The sequence below is a fragment of the Mustela erminea genome, chromosome 4, assembly GCF_009829155.1.
Source record: "Mustela erminea isolate mMusErm1 chromosome 4, mMusErm1.Pri, whole genome shotgun sequence".
NCBI lineage: Eukaryota > Metazoa > Chordata > Mammalia > Carnivora > Mustelidae > Mustela > Mustela erminea.
The window spans coordinates 121118866-121139334 of NC_045617.1; the positions used below are offsets into that span (position 1 = coordinate 121118866).

General features: G+C 42.8%; 2 pseudogenes; both read left to right on the forward strand.

Annotated features, from left to right (window-relative positions):
• The first annotated feature begins 337 nt into the window (after positions 1-337).
• LOC116589409 overlaps positions 338-20469 on the forward strand; it is a 245749-nt pseudogene continuing 225617 nt past the window's right edge.
• On the forward strand, positions 10254-11646 carry LOC116588971 (annotated as a pseudogene).

Here is a 20469-nt window from a genome sequence, read left to right on the forward strand (position 1 = left end):
GAAGGACGCAGTCTGACTCACATGCTTCTCAGTCATTCCCTGGCAATAATTAGGGAGCAGCAGAAGAACAGCACACAGGAGCTGGTGAGTTCTTCATGGAGAAGGACCTGAGTATATGCCCTGTGTCTCTGGGCATCTGTGGTGGCCTGTGACTCATGCAGACATGGAGGAGACCCCTGTGCTGAAGTAAGAAGTGTCTGGTCCTGAGGGCAAAGCAGGCTGGGAAAGTTTCCAAAGACCTGGGCAGGCTTTCCTCACATCAGGGTTGTGGGGCCCCCACCTCATCAGCATACTGAGCTGTAAGAAAGGCTGTGCTCCTGCTGGGGGCTGTTGCCAGCCCTGAGCCCTGCTGTCTGCTCTGAGGCCCAGATCTGTGGGCTGGCCCTGCTTCCCCTGTGGAGGTGTTCAGCTTTCTCCTGCCCTGTGTCTCCCCAGCTCTGAGGAAATGGAAGATGGCTGCAGGGGCTCTTTTCTCTCCCATCTCCCCTCCCTGCTCCTTCTTTTCTAGCTGCCTGCTGTGCGGTCTGCAGGTGAGTGTGTCCCCTGCCCCTTCCTGTGTCTCCCTGGGGTGGGTGAGATGCCCCAGGAGTTCTGGTAGAGTCTCCATCAGGACACATGGTTATTGGTGGATGTTGTACCCAAGTTTTCACATCTGAGAGACCACCAAGGAGTCAAGCACAGATGCAATCACATGAGGGTTTATTTGTGTTTGGTATACCCAACATAGGGGAGTAGGGACTTGGACCCTGAGCCACATTATAGTCAGAGTTTTTAAAAGCCGAGTTGGGGTAGACTCGGTGGTGGGTGAGGACAATGGAGGTGTTCAGAAGGGCTATCAGGGTAAAGAAGACTGTCAGGATATTGAAGTCCTGGTTATTATCAAGCCAAGGCCATTTTTCCCTTTAATAAGGCACTAGCATGAAGACAATTGAGAGTTTCCTGGTGGAATGTCACATTCTTGTTATCAAGAGTCCTTGTTAGTGAGATCTGGGTTTAGAAGAAATTTAACTTTATTTAGGACTTGAGGAACTGAGTTATTATGACTCTGGAAATTGTGCTATTGTTAGATAGCTTCTTTGTTTGTAGATCTCTAGGACATTTGTAAACCAAGGGAGACTCCTGTTTTGCAGGATTGTGATCTTTGCAAGTTAACTATTTGTTTTTCTTTTAGGGCAGTTAGAGGTGGCTGAGGAATGTCATACATACTGCGGAGGGGAGGGGAGCGGGTGGACGGGGGTGCAAGGTGCCAGCTTTTGCTTTGCCAAGATGGCTGTACTTATGTCAGGGCTAGACTCGAGGTGGGTACAGCCCTGTTTTTCTTGGCCTCCACAGTGGAGGCCCTGGCTCTAAAAAGATTCTGGAGATCATTGAACTGCTAATTGTAATTAAACATATAAGAAGAATTCCTAAGCCATAAAAGAAAAACATAGGATCATGACAGTTGTCTAATGAGGAGTTTATGTCTTATAAAGTAAAAAATGTGAATTTCACTGAGAAGTATGAAAAGTAATTTTCCCTCATTTCTTGTTCCCTGGCTCTATTGGTATCTAACCACTTATTTTGTTATTAATTCATTACACCCATGAATACTGACATGGTGTCCAGTGTGTGTTAGGTGCTACTCTATGTACAAAATGACAGAGCATCTGTCTTCACAAAACCCATTCTGGCAGGTGACAGGAAGTACTAAATACCACAACCCCATACAATGTATGACTGTTGGAGGAGTGGAGAGCATGGGACAAGGAAGTAGAGGACGGTGTGGAAGGGAGAGACGCAGGAGGGCTGCTGTGGGCAGGCTGTAATGCTCCATGAGGTGGCCAATGTAGGTAGTGAGATGGGAATGAAAAGCGTGGTGGAGGCAATGAGTCATCCTATGAGGCTCCCCCAGGATGGAGGGTTTCTATCATGTGGAGCAGCCAGAGCAAAGCTGGAAGTGTGCTTGTGTGTTCAGGAAGCCGAGTAAGTAAGTGTTGGCTGTAGCAGAGTGAGGGAGAGGGAGAGAAGCAAGGGTTGGGGGATCAGAGAGCAGTAGCAGGGCATCCCTATAGGGACTATGGGCCATATGAGGAACTGTGGAGCCATTGCAGGGCTTTGAGCAGAGGAGGGACATGGTTTTGCTTGTGGATTGAAAGAGTCATGCACATAGCTTTGGGAGAGAATAGTCACAGGGAGTGTAGTCACTCTCATCCCACAGGTAAGACATACTCAGCCAAAGTTGAGTAGCACAGGGGGTGAGAAGTCACTCTTCTGAAGTCCAGCATGGGTGTTTCTTGGAGAAATGTGCTGTTGTGACATGTCCATAACTTCTCAGACCAGTGACTGTGAGGGGGTGGCAGTAGTGAAATGAACCTTTTGTTGTAAGAAGTAGTGATTTGCATCCTATAGGTGATGGAGTGGGGGCAGGCTTTAACAGAAATAGCTTTGGACTGTAGGTTTAGTGCAAATGTAATTCACCAGAGTACTAAGATATGGGGACAAATATCTAACTTAGGAGTAGGGGTGGGTAAGTTCCTGAGTGGCTGAATGAGTAGAGTTCCCACCTAGGCCACAGGTGTTTTGTGGTCAGTTTTTAGTCCTGTCCTAAGAGGAGGCAGGTTAGAGCTGTGGATCTGAGTTTGGTCCCTGGAACATTAGTAAGAGTGTCCCCACCATTCCCTTAGACTCACTCCAAAACTACTGAACCAGGAACTCTGGGGGTGGAGTCCAACAGTCTGTGTTTCACAGGACTTTCTGGCGATTCTGATGCCTGTGGAAAGTTAGAACCACTGAGTTAGAGAGTCCTTCATGGAAGGACCTGGAGTCAGGAGCACAGGCTGCTGAAAGAGTCTCTTTGAAATCATTGCTGGGTCTCAAGTATGTGGTAAGAGGATCTTGCCCAGGTACAAAGTGGTAAAAGCTGAGTCCTTCAGGTCAAAACCTCCTAACTGACTCTTACCCCCACTTCTCTGGGCCTCCCACCTGACAGTGTGTGAAATGCCAATTGAATATTACCCGCTCCTTCATGTGTTCCCTTCCCTGCCCTGCATCTCTCTTGCTTTCTCACCCTTATGTCTGTGTCCACAGAGGACTTGTGGTGATTGGCTCCTCAGAACCCATTGTGGCAGTGCTGGGTGGGGACACCATGCTGCCATGTGGTGTCCATGAATGTGGAGAACATGGAGCTGCGGTGGTTCCACGCCAAGTTCTCAGAAGCAGTGCTCATCTATCAAAACCAGTGGGAGCAGAGAGAGGTGCAGCCTGGCCCAGTACACAGGGTGGACTTCACTGGTGAAGGAATTCCTCACCTGAGGAGAGACCATCCTTCATATCCATAAGGTTCAGGCTTTTGACAACAGACTATATACCTCCTTCTTCAGAAAGGAAAGCTTCTATGAATCTGCCAGTTTGGAACTGAAAATTGCAGATGGGTCATTGATCTATATTTAGGGTGCTGTAGTATTGGAGCTGGGAGCAAACTTGGGACCAAGTAAATTAGCCCCTCATTTTACAGCTGAAGGAAAGGAGGTGTCTTCACTTACTCATTAATTCAGTCCCCTCTTTAATACCCATTAATTCAGTGTGCATATAGAATCCCCATGAAGTCTCAGCTCCCCTTCTGGGTACCTGGAGGCATTACTGAACCAAACCACAATCCTTGCTCTGTAGAGTTTATTTTCCCATCCAAGTACTAACCAGGCCCGACCCTGCTTAGCTTCCGAGATCAGACGAGATCGGGCGCGTTCAGGGTGGTATGGCCATAGACAGGGTGGTATGGCCGTAGACTGTAGAGTTTATTTTCTAAAAACAATAAAAGTGTAAACAGTTGGGTTGTAGAGGATGTTTAGTAGTGGTGAGTAGGCATTTGGAGAAGTGGCTATCTGGGGGTGAGAGTTCCAAGCAGAAGAACACCTCTGTGAAATAACTGAGTTAGGCATGTGGCAGGTGTGCTGGGCACACAGGGAGGCCACATGGTTGGTGAGAGAGGTGAATAGTGGGGTGGGGAGAAGTGAGAATCCTGGCATAAACAGGTGTTTCTGGACCAGGTGCACAGAAAAGAGATTGATCAGGAACTTTCGTGAGTAGCACATACATGAGAAGGTACTTGGGATCACTACTCTCTTCCAAAGGGCCTTTCTGGTTTGTGGTCTTGACTATGAGGGGCACAGAGAGCATGGTGATTGTCATTATGAATAGTTAACTGTATAGTCCTGGGGCTGGAGTGCTTGTTCCCAGGGGAATGCAGGAGAAATCCTTCAAATCATTTTTAGGATTGTTTGTTCCAGCTCTTTGAAAAATGCTGGTGGAATTTTGATTGGGATGGCACTGAAAATATAGATTGCTCTAGGCAGTGTAGCCATTTTAACAATGTTTATTCTTTCAATCCATGAGCATGGAATGCTTTTCCAGCTTTTGTGTCTTCTTCAATTTCTTTCATGAATGTTCTGTAGTTCCTCAGGTACAGATAGTACATCATTAGTTTTTGATGTAATGTTCAGTGATTTATTACTTGTATATATCACCCAGTGCTCATCACAACACGTCCCCTCTTTAATACCCATCGCTGGGCTAAACCATCCTCCCACCCTCTCCCCCTGAAACCCTCATATTGTTTCCCAGAGTCCATAGACTCTCATGGTTCATCTCCACCTCCAATTTCCCCCCTTCAGATCCCTTCCTTCCCCTAATGTCTTCCATGCTATTCCTTTATGTTGCACATCTGAGTGAAACCATATAATTGTCTTTCTCTGCTTAACTTATTTCATTTAGCATAATCCCCTCCAATTTCATCCATGTCAGTGCTAATGGTGAATATTCTTCCATTCTGATGGCTGAGTAATATTCCACTTATATATGAATCACTTCTTCATCCATTCATCTGTTGAAGGCATCTCGGCTCTTTCCACAGTTTGGCTGTTGTGGACATTGCTGCTATAAATATTGGCTTCTTTCGCTCATCTGTATCTTTGGGGTTCATATCCAGTAATGCAATTTTGGGGGTCACAGAGTAGCTCTGTTTTTAATTTTTTGAGGAATTAGCACACTATTTTCTCAAGTGGCTGCTCCAACTTGAATTCCCCCCAACATTGTCAGAGGGTTCCCCTTTCTCCACATCCTCTCCAAGATTTGTTGTTTCCTGCCTTGTTAATCTTTGCCATTCTAACCGATGTAAGGTAGTATCTCAGTGTGTGTGTGTGTGTGTGTGTGTGTGTGTCTTTAAACATTTCATTTATTTGTTGGACAGAGAGAGAGATCACAAGTAGGCAGAGCAGCGGGCAGCAAGAGAGGGGGAAGCAGGCTCCCCGCTGAGCAGAAAGCCTGATGCAGGGCTCAATGCCAGCACCCTGAGATCATGACCTGAGCTGAAGGTAGAGGCTTAACCCAGTGAGCCACCCAGGCACCCCTCAATGTCATTTTGATATTTATTTCCCTGATGGCTATTGATGTTGAACATTTTTTCATGTGTCTGTTAGCCATTTGTAGCAGTATTTGGCTATTCTTAACTGGGTTTGCTCATACATCTTTGGTTATGTTGGGGAAATATAATTAAAAATAAATCTCTGAGAAATCTCTTTCAGACAGATAGTAGGAAGGAAAACCCTTTTATTATAGAATTAGATTTACCAAAAGGCGATGTGTATCATAGGCAATCTTTGAAGAGATACAAAGACAAAGAAAATAACTCTTCCATAGCCATGCAGACACAGCTCATTAAACATATGTTCTCAGAATAGATGGTTACTAGCTTTCAAGTGAGTGGACATGACAGTACCATCTGTCACAAACAGTGACAGATATATTTACATAGTAATATGTAATACATAGTAATAGGGTGACCATCTATGTTAGCTAGTTGGCCTCATCCAGAAGAAAACAAATTTTCCCATTTTTATAACAGGAAGTGGTTTTTCAGGAGGATCCTGGTGCCACTGAGGTTAGGCCCATACCCTGGTACAGGAAGGAGGAGAGAGGGGTGTTGTCTTCCTTGAGTGAGCCACTCAAAGTTAGGTTTCTCAGATCTTTGAGAAAGACATCCCTGGATCACAAAGCTGGCAAAAGCCTATCTTTGTTCTTCAATGGGCTTACTTACATTTCACAGAGGAGAGAAAGCACCCACAGTCACAAGTTTTCTCAATAAATGATGAAAAACAAAAAAGATCGGGACTCTCTTCTGTTATTTTCAACAGGGACAATCAGCCTCTTTGCCTTAATTTTTATTTGTCCTGACAGTGGACCTTGGCTGGGTTTTCTCAATGGGTGTTGTTTAGCTGACTCTTGGCTGGTCTAGGACAACCTTAGCTAGGAAGGCAGTGCTAGCCTGAGCATGTCCTTTTCATGAGAGAGGGCAAGGCAAATGGCAAAAGTAGTTTACAACCACTGCTGGAGTCATATTCCCTGAACTTTCAGGGACTGAGTCAAGTCACATGATGGAGCCTAGAAGAAGTGTGTGAAGGCACTAACAGTATGTGGCCGAGGGTGAGCTGGAGGTAAGGAAGGCTGAAGGATTGGAATATTTTTATCATCAGGCTATCAAAGATGGGACCAAGTATGAACCTGTTCAGGATTTGAGTTTGAAGCATCTGTGAGGAATTCAGGCAGAAGAAGCCAACCTCAGGGATGTGGATATTAGGGAGGTTCCTCGGGAGGTAGCTAGATTTATTGAAGGTGAAGTGATGTACCAAGTGGCAGTGGGTGTGCAGATGACCTGGAGAGTATGTGAGGTGAGAAGAGCAGAGAAGGATGGAATATGAGAGCACATTCCATGAGCTTTCTCCAATCTAGGCCACTGTTTCCACCCATTTCTTAGGAACCTGGGGGTGATAGTGGTACCTGGAGTCTGTTGTGCATCTTGGGGTTATTCCAATGCTGACCTGCATGCCATATTGCTAGATCTTTAGCATTCAGTGCAACTAGTTCTGTCAACAGTTGGAATTCAAAAGCCAGCTGCTCTGAGATTTCTAGAAAAGAAGTACATAAATTAATGGGGTCACTAATGATAGGAGTGTGACCTTAGCTCCATAATACCAACCAGGGAGACTGTGTTTTCTCCACTTCCTGGAGGTTGTGATAAAAAAATGATGGGTAGAGGACTGGACAGACTATGTGTGAGAATTTGGTGAAATGAGCTGTCAATGCCCCCAGATAGTGACTGTGTTATCTGAGAAGGATTGGCCACTGTTACCCTAGAGTTCATCTCACATCCCTGCCTGGAATTATCTCTCCTTTTGGGTTATTTCTCAAATATCTCTGTGTTCAAAATCACCAAGTATAGTAATGATGTTTTTATAATTATGGAATTTTATATATTTTATCCCTGTAATTTTTTATACAGTGTATGTCAGCACCTGGCAGGAGGCCATTTCCTTTCCAACCTCTCCCCACTCTGCAGTTAGTGTTACCCATAGCCCAGAGGGGAGGCAAGGGTCAGTAGATGAATGCTGAGCAGGCTTGTCCTGACTGAGGTCTCACCAGGGTGTGTTCCCTTTCAGTCTGGAGGTAGGCACATCTGTATGCAGGTAAGCTACTCAATTTCCTATTACCTTATCTCCCCAGGCTAAACTCAGCCACCTTCTCTGTCACAGACCCTACACCAGGATGGGGTTGGTGTCCATGCTTCCCTTGTCACTTATGCCTTCTTTCTCTTAAGAATGTAAGGACTTCCCTTGGGAACACAGTTCTGCCTTAATTCTGACCCATTCTCTACTGCAGGTCACTGTTAGGGTTACCAACACCCTCTGAACCCACTGCTCAATTCATACATTTAATTGGTGCATTGACAACCGAGAGGTCATTTATAAGTTTCAGTTTCAGTTTCCCCTGAAATTCCTCTGGTTTTGATTTTCCTGTTTCTTGCTAGACCTCTGGCATGTTGGTCTTTATTTTCCTTCCTCATGCTCTGACTCCCTGTCAGAACTGGGTTTCTTCCTTTAAGCCTCCTTAGGTGTTGAGGAATTAAATACTTTAGAGCAAGTGAACTGAATCTGAGATGCAGAGCCACCAGGATATTTATGGATTCTTGGGGGTGGGGTCTGTGAACCACCTGCAGTTATATATAACATCTTTTGTATATTGTTGTGTAAGAAGAATAATAACTTATATATGTTATAATCATATTATATTATTAAATATATGTTATATATTAAATATTTAACATTATGATATGGGATATGTATGTGTTTTTAAAAACAAGCTACTGATAATTGTTCACAACCATTATCTTTCCTTTTAGGAGAATATTGCTCTTACCTGTTGGGTTTAACTTGGTTAGGTTTATTGGAGGCAAAGTGTGAAGATGCAAAAGGAGAAAACGAGGAGAGTTAAAATTCTTTACTAGGGAAAAGTGGAGCTCAATTCAGGAAAGAAAAAATATGTTAGGAAAAGAGAAGGAGCTGAGAAGGAAAGTAGAGAGCCTGAGATTCCTTTGGAGAGATTATGGGCAGATAAGAGTGGTAGAAGTGAGATTCAAAATCACAGCTGTGCTGGTTTGTGTGGGCAGTATAAAAAAGAGTGTACAAGTTACTTGCATGTATGAAAAGTAATAAACTCCTGATGCCTATTTGAGAGATTTCTGAGAGGCCTTATACCTGTTTTAAGCTGTTTGAAAGTAATCATGTAACCAGATTTGCCTCTGATAATGAGATCACCTTATCTTCCAGTGGTGTGCAGACAGGAGAGTGGTCTGGGGATCTTAAAGCAATGAAAAGTTATCCAGAGGTTCCCCCAGCTCTTCAGTTTTCCCTTCCTTCCCCTAATATCTTCCATGCTATTCCTTATTTTACACATATGAGTGAAACCATATGATCTTTGTCTCCTTGACTTGTTTCACTTAGCAAAATCCCCTCCAGTTCCATCCAGGTCAGTGCAAATGGTGGGTATTCATCCTTTCTGATGGCTGAATAATATTCCATTGTATATATGAACTCCATCTTCTTTATATATTCATCTGTTGAAGGACATCTCGGTTCCTGCCATAGTTTGGCTACTTTATTTTTGAATTAAAAAAAGATTTTAGTGGCCCCTGGGTGGTTCAGTTTTTTAAGCAGCTGCCTTTGGCTCAGGTCATGACTCCAGGGTTCTTGGCTTAAGCCCCATTTTGGGCTCCCTGATCAGTGGGCACAGTGCTTCTTCCTCTCTTCCCTGTTCTTGCTTTCTCTCACTATCTCTGTCTCTCTCTCAAATAAATAAAATCTTTAAAAAAAAGATTTTATTTATTTATTTATTTAGAGCCATTGGAGTGGGTGGAGGGTTGAATGGTTAAATGATGGTTAAAACCATCATTCTTGGGAGAAGTGAGGTCAGCATAATGGCAGAATGAGTCTTCCCATTTGTCCCCCCTTTCTGTCTACAAATAGTTGGATTCTAAAACACAAAAAAGATTCCTCTGCACAGCACACCAGAAACCAAAGAAATCCATCCCTCTGAAAGGGTGTGGATTGGTCTTCAGGGAGACCAGAGCCCAGGCAGCTGGGTGGGGCCTGTTACCCTGGCTTCTACAGTGGTGGTAACGCTCACCTATGACTCCTGTTGCCAAGAAGGTGGGAGTGGAAAGGGGTGAATGAAAGGCTAGTTGGTCCTGTGGGCTGTGGCTGGCGGACCCCATAGCTATGAAGCCACAGAGCAGGGTCCCCTGAGGTAGGACATCTGTGACCAGGAGGGACAGTGAAGGAAAGGAAAAGGCAAGGGAAGGAGGCAGAGAAGAAGAAATACTTTATGCAGTGTCTGCCCCTAGAGTTCAGCAAGAGAACTCTGAGTTCCATGGGACTCCCAAACTTGAGGATCCTCTTCCTGCAATGTGAGGTATGCCCCAAGCACAGGGGCTTAATATATATTGCCCCTAGTCTGTTGCCAGCCCCCTACTTGTTTTTGATATGGAGCCTGGTTGAAACTATCATGGCTGCTGTGGGAAGAGAAACCAAACACTTGTGCTCTTCTGCCACCTGCTGTAATACTAAAGAAGGGCCTCTAACTGCCCGTCTGTGAACTGTTAGAATTCAAGTTAATAAATCTTGACCTAATGTGTCATTCAAGGCTCTTGTTTCTTTATTGATTTTCTGCTTCAATGATGTCTATTTCTGAAAGAGGCATGTTAAGATCTCCTACTATTAGTGTATTCATATCAATATGACTCTTTATCTTGATTAACAGTTTTCTTATGTAATTGGCTGCTCCCATATTGGGGGCATAGATATTTACAATTGTTAGATCATCTTGGTGGATAGTCCCTTTAAGAATGATGTAGTCCGGTGTAATCATTGAGCAGTTGAGGCCCTCGGAACAATGAAAATGCCGGATTACCTCGGTGCCGATCAGTGGAAAACCAAAGAGGAGGAGAAGGACGACAAGCCTATCTGAGCTCTGGATGAGGGGGATATTGCCTTGCTGAAAACTTACGGTCAAAGCACTTACTCTAGGCAGATAAAGCAGGTTGAAGATGACATTCAACAACTTCTCAAGAAAATTAATGAGCTCACTGGTATTAAAGAGGCTGATACTGGCCTGGCCCCACCAGCACTCTGGGATTTGGCTGCAGATAAGCAAACACTGCAGAGTGAACAGCCTTTGCAGGTTGCAAGGTGTACGAAGATAACCAATGCTGACTCGGAGAACCCAAAGTACATTATCAATGTGAAGCAGTTTGCCAAGTTTGTGGTGGACCTCAGTGATCAGGTAGCACCTACCGACACTGAAGAAGGGATGAGAGTTGGGGTGGACAGAAATAAGTATCAGATTCACATTCTGCTGCCTCCCAAGATTGACCCAACAGTCACCATGATGCAGGTGGAAGAAAAACCTGATGTCACTTACAGTGATGTGGGTGGCTGTAAGGAACAGATTGAGAAACTTCGAGAAGTAGTTGAAACCCCATTACTTCATCCAGAAAGATTTGTTAACCTTGGCATTGAGCCTCCCAAGGGTGTGCTGCTCTTTGGTCCACCTGGTACAGGCAAGACCCTCTGTGCTCGGGCAGTTGCTAACAGGACTGATGCTTGCTTCATTCGAGTTATTGGATCTGAACTTGTACAGAAGTACGTCGGTGAGGGGGCTCGAATGGTTCGTGAGCTCTTTGAAATGGCCAGAACGAAAAAAGCCTGCCTCATCTTCTTTGATGAAATTGATGCTATTGGAGGGGCTTGTTTTGATGATGGTGCTGGAGGAGACAACTAAGTGCAGAGAACAATGCTGGAACTGATCAACAGCTGGACGGTTTTGATCCTCGAGGTAACATTAAAGTGCTGATGGCCACTAACAGACCAGACACCCTGGATCCAGCACTCATGAGGCCAGGGAGACTGGACAGAAAGATTGAATTCAGCTTACCTGATCTAGAGGGTCGGACTCACATTTTTAAGATTCATGCTCGTTCAATGAGTGTCGAAAGAGATATCAGATTTGAATTGTTAGCGCGACTGTGTCAAAATAGCACTGGTGCGGAGATTAGAAGTGTCTGCACAGAAGCCGGCATGTTTGCCATCAGAGCACGGTGAAAAATTGCCACCGAGAAGGATTTCTTGGAGGCTGTAAATAAGGTCATTAAGTCTTACGCCAAATTCAGTGCTACTCCCTGCTATATGACATACAACTGATCCCGAAGGCTTTCATGAAAACTTCCTTTCACTGGAATACTAACTTTATTAAATATCCTTGTTAATAACAAGAACACACACAAAAATAAAGCGTTTCAAATTGTATGTTTTTTTCAGATGTCTTTGTAGTACAATAAAAAGTGGTATCTTAAAAAAAAAAAAAAAAAAAAGAATGATGGAGTCCTAGCAACAGCAATCAGAAAACAAAGGGAAATAAAAGGTATCCAAATTGGTAATGAAGAAGTCAAACTTTCTCTCTTCGCAGATGACATGATTCTTTATATGGAAAACCCAAAAGACTCCACCCCCAAACTACTCGAACTCATACAGCAATTCAGCAACGTGGCAGGATACAAAGTCAGTGTACAGAAATCAGTGGATTTCGTATACACTAATAATGAAAATACAGAAAGGGAAATTAGAGAATAGATTCCATTTACTATAGCACCAAGAACCATAAGATACCTGGGAATAAACCTAACCAAAGAGGTAAAGGATCTGTATTCGAGGAACTACAGAACACTCATGAAAGAAATTGAAGAAGACACAAAAAGATGGAAGACCATTCCATGCCATTCCAATAAAAATTCCACCGGTATTCTTCAAAGAGCTGGAGCAAATAATCCAAAAACTTGTATGGAAACAGAAGAAACCCCAAATCACTAAGAAATGTTGAAAAACAGAAATAAAACTGGTGGCATCACGTTACCTGATTTCAAGCTTTACTACAAAGCTGTGATCACCAAGACAGCATGGTACTGGCATAAAAACAGACACATAGACCAGTGGAACAGATTAGAGAGCCCAGATATGGACCCTCAACTCTATGGGCAAATAATCTTCAACAAAACAGGAAAAAATGTATAGTGGAAAAAAGACAGTCTCTTCAATAAATGGTGCTGGGAAAACTGGGCAGCTATATGGAGAAGAATGAAACTCTACCATTCTCTTACACCGTACACAAAGATAAACTCAAAATGGATAAAAGACCTCAACATGAGACAGGAATTCATCAGAATCCTAGAGGAGAACATAGGCAGTAATCTCTCCGATATCAGCCACAGCAACTTCTTTCAAGATATGTCTCCAAAGGCAAAGGAAACAAAAGCGAAGATGAACTTTTGGGACTTCATCAAAATCAAAAGCTTCTGCATAGCCAAGGAAACAGCCAAGAAATCAAATCAATGGGAGAAGATATTTGCAAATGACAGTAGAGACAAAAAGGTTGATATCCAGGATCTATAATAAACGCCTCAAACTCAACACACACAAAACAGACAATCATCTCAAAAAATGGGCAGAAGACATGGACAGACACTTCTCCAATGAAGACATACAAATGACTATCAGACAAATGAGAAAATGTTCATCATCACTAGGAGATTCAAATTAAAACTACATTGAGATATCACCTTATACCAGTTAGAATGGCCAAAATTAGCAAGACAAGAAACAACACGTGTTGGAGAAGACGTGGAGAAAAAGGAACCCTCTTCCACTGTTGGTGGGAATGAAGTTGGCACAGCCTCTTCGGAGAACAGTGTGGAGATTTCTCAAGAAATTAATAATAGAACTTCCCTATGACCCTGTGATTGCACTCCTGGATATTTATCCCAAACATACAGATGTAGTGAAAAGAAGGGCCATCTGTACCCCAATGTTTATAGCAGCAATGGCCATGGTCTCCAAACTGTGGGAAGAACCAAGATGCCCTTCAACGGACGAATGGAAAAGGAAGATGTGGTCCATATACACTATGGAGTATTATGCCTCCATCAGAAAGGATGAATACCCAACTTTTGTAACAACATAGACGGGACTGGAAGAGATTATGCTGAATGAAATAAGTCAAGCAGAGACAGTCAATTATCATATGGTTTCACTTATTTGTGGAGCATACCAAATAGCATGGAAAACATGGGGAGTTAGAGAGGAGAAGGGAGTTGGGGGAAATTGGAAGGGGAGGTGAACCATGAGAGACTATGGACTCTGAAAAACAATCTGAGGGTTTTCAAGGGGTGGGGTGTGAGAGGTTGGGGTACCAGGTGGTGGGTATTATAAAGGGCACGGATTGCATGGAGCACTAGGTGTGGTGAAAAAATAATGAATACTGTTATGCTGAAAATAAAAAATAAAAAAAATGATGTGGTGTCCTTCTGTATCTCTGACTACAGTCTTTAGTTTAAAATCTAATTTATCTGATATGAGAATCACTACCTCAGCCTTCTTTTGAGGCCCACTGGCATGAAAAATGCTTCTCCATCCCTAAACTTTCAGTCTGGGTGTATCTTTAGGTTAAAAATGGGTCTCTCATAGACAACATATGGATGGGTCCTGTTGTTTTATCCAATCTGCAACCCTGTGCTGTTTTATGGGCACATTTAGGCCATTCACATTGAGAGTGATTATTGATAGATACGTTTTTATTGACATCGTGTTACCTTTGAAGTCTTTCTTTCTGTAGATTGTCTCTACATTTCTGTTCAATGCTATTCTTGGGATTTTTCCTCTTTTATAGAACCCCCTTAATATTTTGTCCAGTGTCGGCTTGGTGGTTGCATAGTCTTTTAAGCCTTGCCGGTCTTGGAAACTCTATCTCTCCATCCATTTTGAATGTCAGTCTTGCTGGATAAAGTATTCTTGGCTGCATGTTCTTCTCATTTAATGCCCTGAATATATCTTGCCAGCCCTTTCTGGCTTGCAAGGTCTCTGTGGACAGGTATGACATTATTCTGATGGGCTTTCCTCTGTAATTAAGGAGCCTCTTTGTCCTAGTGGCTTTCAAGAGATAATACCTACAATTATGACTCCTCAATTTGACTATCAGGTGTCGTGATGTTTTTTTTGGAATGTATAATCTTGGGTGGAGACCGTTCAGCCTCTAGTACATGAACACTAGTTCCATTTACGAGATTGGGAAAATATTCATGAAGAACTTGTTCCACTATATCTTCTAGACTTCTTTCTTTCTCCTCCCCTTCAGGGATTCTAATAATTCTGACATTGGAACGTTTCATGGCATCATTTATTTCCCTGATTCTGTTTTCGTGGTTTCTAAGCTGTTTGTTCCAGGCTTCCTCCTGATCCTTTCTCTCTATCTGTTTGTCCTCCAGATCACTAATTCTATCTTCTGTCTCAGTTAACTAGCTTTGAGAGAATTTTAATTAGATTGGAACTCATTGAGAGCATTGTGAACCTCCTCCCTGGTAGCTTTAAGCTCCGCCTGAACATTGTGAACATCATCTCTCGTCGCTTTCAGCTTGGCCCTAGTCAATTCCACTTGGTCAGCCATGGCTTTCTCCAACCTGGCTATTGCCTGGATAATTGTTAGCCTGAATTCTCTTTCCGACATATTGTCTCTATTGATAGCTGTTAGCTCTGTTGCAGAAGGTCCATCCTCTGTATTTTTCTTCTGTTGGGCATTCCTCCTCCTAGTCATTTTGGTGGGAGATGACTGAACAGATGTAGCTGGGTGTATTGACCGTGGTGCTGTCAAGGTGCACCCTGGAACACTTCTGAGCAATCAGGATTCCCCACCCAAATGAGAGACAAAAGAAAAAAAAAGAAAAGAAAAGAAAAGAGTAATAGAGAATTCAAAATAACAGTCATAATGGAATTCAACAAGATACAAGATAATCAGGCAATTCAATGAACTCTGCAATAAAATGAATTGGTAGAAGGAGTACTTTATCCAAGAGACCAAATTTCTAAAAAAGCACCAAACCAAAATTCTGGAGCTAAACTCAGTAAATGAGATGAAGAATGCATTAGAAACATTGGAAATAGAGCAGATCAGGTGGGAGGGAGAATACATGATCTGAAAGGTGGAATCTAGAAATGATTCCTGTAGAAGTGAAGAGAACTAAGGTTTATTATTATTTTTTAAAGTGAAGAAACCCTGGTCTGCCTGGCTGCTTCAAATAGTGGAGCATCCGACTGTTGTTTTTTGGATTGTGACCCAGAGCCCTATGTTGCATGTAGAGATTACTTTAAAGAAAAACAAGCTTAGAAAATGAAGAAATCCTGCAAGAGCTACCAGTGTCCATTAGGAAAGTCAGTTAAGAATAGTAGGTATATCAAAAGGAGAAGAGAAGAAGACTAGGGGCAGAGCTGTTATTACAAAAGTGTTGTCACAGAACTTCCCAATCCTGGGGAAAGAACTGGACATAGAAGTCTGTGAAGTAAATAGATAACCTTATTTTCTCAATACAAAAATACCATCTCCAAGACACTTTCCAATGACACTGTCAAATGTCAAAGATAAAGAAGGAATCTTGAAAGTATAAAAGAAAGTAACATAAAACTGAGCCCTCATAGGAGAGATAGTCAGCAGATTTCTCAGCAGAAACTCTGTAGGCCATGAGAGAGTGGAATGACATACTCATAGCTTTAACAAATAAATATCGCCAGACAAGAAATCTGTATCCAGGATTTATCTTTCAGACATGAAGGAGAAATAAAGACTTCCCCAGACAAAGAACACTTGAGGGAATTCCCCACCACTAGTCCTGCCTCCAAGACATATTGAACAGAACTTTAATACTGTAATGAAAAGATGAAGGTACAGAGACTCTGAGTAAACTGGCAGACAGAGTGAGAAACTGTAACCTTATTTTAGAATAGGGCATTAAACACTTAATGATAACAGCAATGGCTAAAGTTATTAAAAATAACTAGAGCTACTACAGTTGGTAACAAACCCATACCAGGAAAAGAGTTTGTGACAGCAAAAATGTAAAAGGGGAGGAGGAAAATGAGAACATCTATGTAGGCAAATGAAGAAAAGTTGCCAAGAGCAGGAAAAGCACCATTTAATATATGAGACAGTTTATACAAACCTCAGGGTAAGACAAAACAATATCTAGAGCAGAGAGAACCTCAAAAAAGGGCAAACTGAGGGAATCATCATGCAAAACCAGCAAGTGATAAAGGTAGACAGAAACACAAAGAAGAAGAAATAATAAAGATACAAAACAATCAGAAAAGAAAAGATAAAATGACAATAGTTAAGTCCTTACGTATCAATAATCCTTTAAATGTTAGTGGGTTGACTTTACAATCAAATGACGGAGAGTGCCTTGATAAATTAAAAACATAGACCCAAGTATGTGATTCTTTCAGAAGGGTCATTTTAGCTGTATGGACAAATGTAGGTTTATAGTGAAGAAATGGATGTGGATAACCCAAGTGAATGGTACCGAAAAGAAAGAAGCTGTAGCCATGTGTATGTCAGACAAGATAGACTTCAAGCCAAAAAGAAGATATAACAGTTGTAAATACATGTGCCCTCAATATCTGACTGTTGAAATACATTAAACAAATACAGATCTTAAGGGAGAGATAGACAATAGTCCAATAACAGCAGGGGAACTTAATATCCGACAGTCCACAATGGATTTATCATTCAGATGCAGAATCAGCAAGGGAATAGAATGTAACCACACTTCAGAAAAAAATGACAAACATTTACAGAACATTCTGTCCAGCTGCACAGGAATGCATATTCTTCTCATGTGTTCCTTGAACATTCTCCAGGATAGATCCCCTGATGGAACACAGAAATCTTAACAAAATTAAGAAGATTGAAACCGTATCAGCCAACTTCTCTGACCACGTTGGTATGAAAGTAAAAAGGAACAAGAGGAACTGAGTAGACCTAAAAATATAGGGGAAAGAGATGACAAAGTTTTTAACAACTGAAGCCAAACACCTGGTTTTTGGACTAGTCTTGAAAGCATATGCAGAACTATATTGTATTAGCTGCATTATTACCTTAGCTGCACATCGTGTTTTATTCCCTACTGAGGACGTTTTCATATCACTTAACCTCATGCATGATCAATCATTTACTTTGCTTTTTACCCTTACCCCTACTCCCTGTTTACCCACTGATTATAGGAACCTAATGGGGAGTGGAAAGAAACATTTGTCTCAAAATTATCTGACATATCTCATCATTCCAGGTCCTGAAAGGGGTGCCTTGTCATGGCTCCCCTACTCCCTGTTTACCCACTGATTATAGGAACCTAATGGGGAGTGGAAAGAAACATTTGTCTCAAAATTATCTGACATATCTCATCATTCCAGGTCCTGAAAGGGGTGCCTTGTCATGGCTAGTGCTACAAACCCACCAGAAACATGAGGGTAAGAGGATGGTGAAAAGAAATTAAGAGACAAAGAGATGGGGGCAGGAGGAGCACCAAGGAGGATGTCCCATAGTGCCAAAGTTTATTTTGCAGAGTTCTGATTTATACCACACAGTAAGGGAATCACCTCCTGTACATCTGGTGCTAGTTTCTATTTTGGCCTGAGAGTAGCTGAGCATGCAGAGATATCAGACAGCCTTGACCTTCGTGGTTTGGACACTTAGGCCATAACTCAATATTCACAAAACATAGGAGCCGTATTAACTTAGTCTTGAGACAGCAGCTGCAATGGCAATAAGCCAGACCTTACAATGTTCTCATAACAATCACCATGGCTAGTGGTGGAAAAACGGTGGCACTCTAGCTCACCACCCGTGAAAGTCCCCGGTTGAAGAGGTTCCCAAGAACTGTTGCTCTATTGGGTTAACCCCTTCTAGCCATGAGGCTCCCAACAGTGCCTTATTTTCCAGAGGAATATAGAGCTCCAGATTGTTTCAAGGCCCACCATCTCAAGGTTTCCAGAAACACCTCATCCTCCTCTCATACATTCACCTCCTTCCCCAAACAAGTAGTGGCTGTCCCTTATCCTCCAGAGGGCAATGCAGCTTTGGGAATGATAGCCAGCCTTCTCACTGGGTTTCCTTGTGATAATGAGGCTTTCTTTGCCTCAAAACCCATGTCTCAGACATTGGCTTACTGGGCATTGGGTGCTCAACTAGTCTGTTTGGTAACACAATCAATAGGTCAAAGAGGAAATCAAAAGGGAAATAAAATAATGGTCTCAAACAAGTGAAAATGAAAATACAATATATCAAATTCTATAGGTTGCAGTAAAAGCAGTTCAGAGAGGAAGTTTAGAGCAACAAAAAATTAGGAAGATCTCAAATAAACAATCTACCTTTACACTTAAATGAACTAGAAAAAGAGGAAGAAATTAAGCCCAAAGTTAACAAAAGGAAAGAAATAATAAAAATCAGAGCAGAATTAAATGAAATAGAGACCAGAAAAACAATAGAAAGGATCAATGAAACTAAAAGCTGGTTCTAGAAGATGATGAACACAAACTGGCAAAAAGTTAGCTAGTCTAAGAAAAAAAAAAAGAGACATAGTACTGTAAATATAATAAAGAAATATATATACTATATAATATAAATATAATATAATATAAATATATAATAAAATTATATTATATAACTATATATAATATATATATAATATAATATAATATAAAATATATAATTAAAAAAGAAATAAAAGAGGGTTATTACAACAGATAGGACAGGAATATGTGGAATCATGAAAGACTATGAATAATTGCATACCAACAAATTATATATCTAAAGGAAATGGGTACATTCCTAGAAACAAACAACTGACCAAGACTGACTTAGGAAGATGCAGACAACCTAAACAGACCAGTGTAGTCATCTGAGAGGCACAGGTGGAGGCTGAAGGACAGGAAGACAGGCTTGTAGGGGAGGCACAGACACCAGAGAGCCTGGGGTTGAGGATCACATGGGGCCTACATGCCCCACATTGCGACTGGCATACACGAGGAGCTCTCCTTATGACCGTTCTCTACCCACTGATAACCAGATTAGCTCTGACCTGGCTGAGTTTCAATAGCCCCCTCAATTTGCCTCTGTATTCATTGTGGAGCCCTGGGCACCAGGAGCTTTGGAACAGTTACGGTGAAATTCCAGAAAAATGGCGTCCCCTCTCCACTGTTATCACTGCCAGAAAGACAGTTCTCCCTGTGGTCCTGCCTATTTGTCTCTTTCCCCAGAGACAGCTGGTGGAGGATGTGCCCTGGGACAATGTCCCTGCTGAGGAGGGGCAGGTCTTTCTACTACCATCTGACTGAATAGGACAAACACTGACTCTGCATTCACACCAGTGTGAGGAACCCCAGCTCTCAGGACACTTATTCAGGCCCCGCCTCTCCTAGCATCCTGCATCGCCACCATGAAGGTTTTCTGAATGGCAAAGTGCACTCCAAAGTCCCCATTATTGAAGAGAACTTGTTAGAGGACAAAGAATTGTTGAAGCCATGCCATGCCTGGAAGCTGTTCTTATGTTCTTCCTGATTTTAGTCCTGTGAAATCCCTGGAATTAACACTTATTTGATGTTAATCAGAGCACCATGTGCTCCCTGACCAGCCTGCCAATGTGCCTGCCCTTCCACCAGCCATGAACACAGAAAGCTCCTTACCTGATGTCAACAACCTGCACTTTCCCCTGGCACTTCCCATCTCCCAGGGCCCTGAGGAGACAGCCTACTCCAGCATGAGTGAGGACATCAGTACCTCCAAATAAAGACACAGCATGATCCACCTCAGGATCAGTGGGAGCCAGTGCCTGGACCAGGCTTGGGCTTTGATGAGACAGGACTTTACTCCCTGCTCAGCTACCCATCCTGTGGTATTCCCTGAGCAATCCCAACCCCTAGGCTTCTTGGAGCATTCCCCATCCCCATGTTCAAGGGTCTGATAGCTACCCCTCACTGTCAGCCTCCTCCCTCCTCACTCAGTGCGCTGGTGCTCGCATCCCCCAATTCCTCCCCCTCACTTACTCTCCTGTGCTGGGTAACCCCCTTACCCAGATTCTCCCCCAGGAATCCCTTCCTGCCCTACCATGTGCCCTTCAGCTGCCTGAGTTTGCCCAAGGGCCCAGCTGTCACCCAACAGCAGCTGCCCAAAAAGTTTTTGACAATGTCACATGCCTTGTCCTGCATCACCCAGGGTGTCCCCCAGATATCA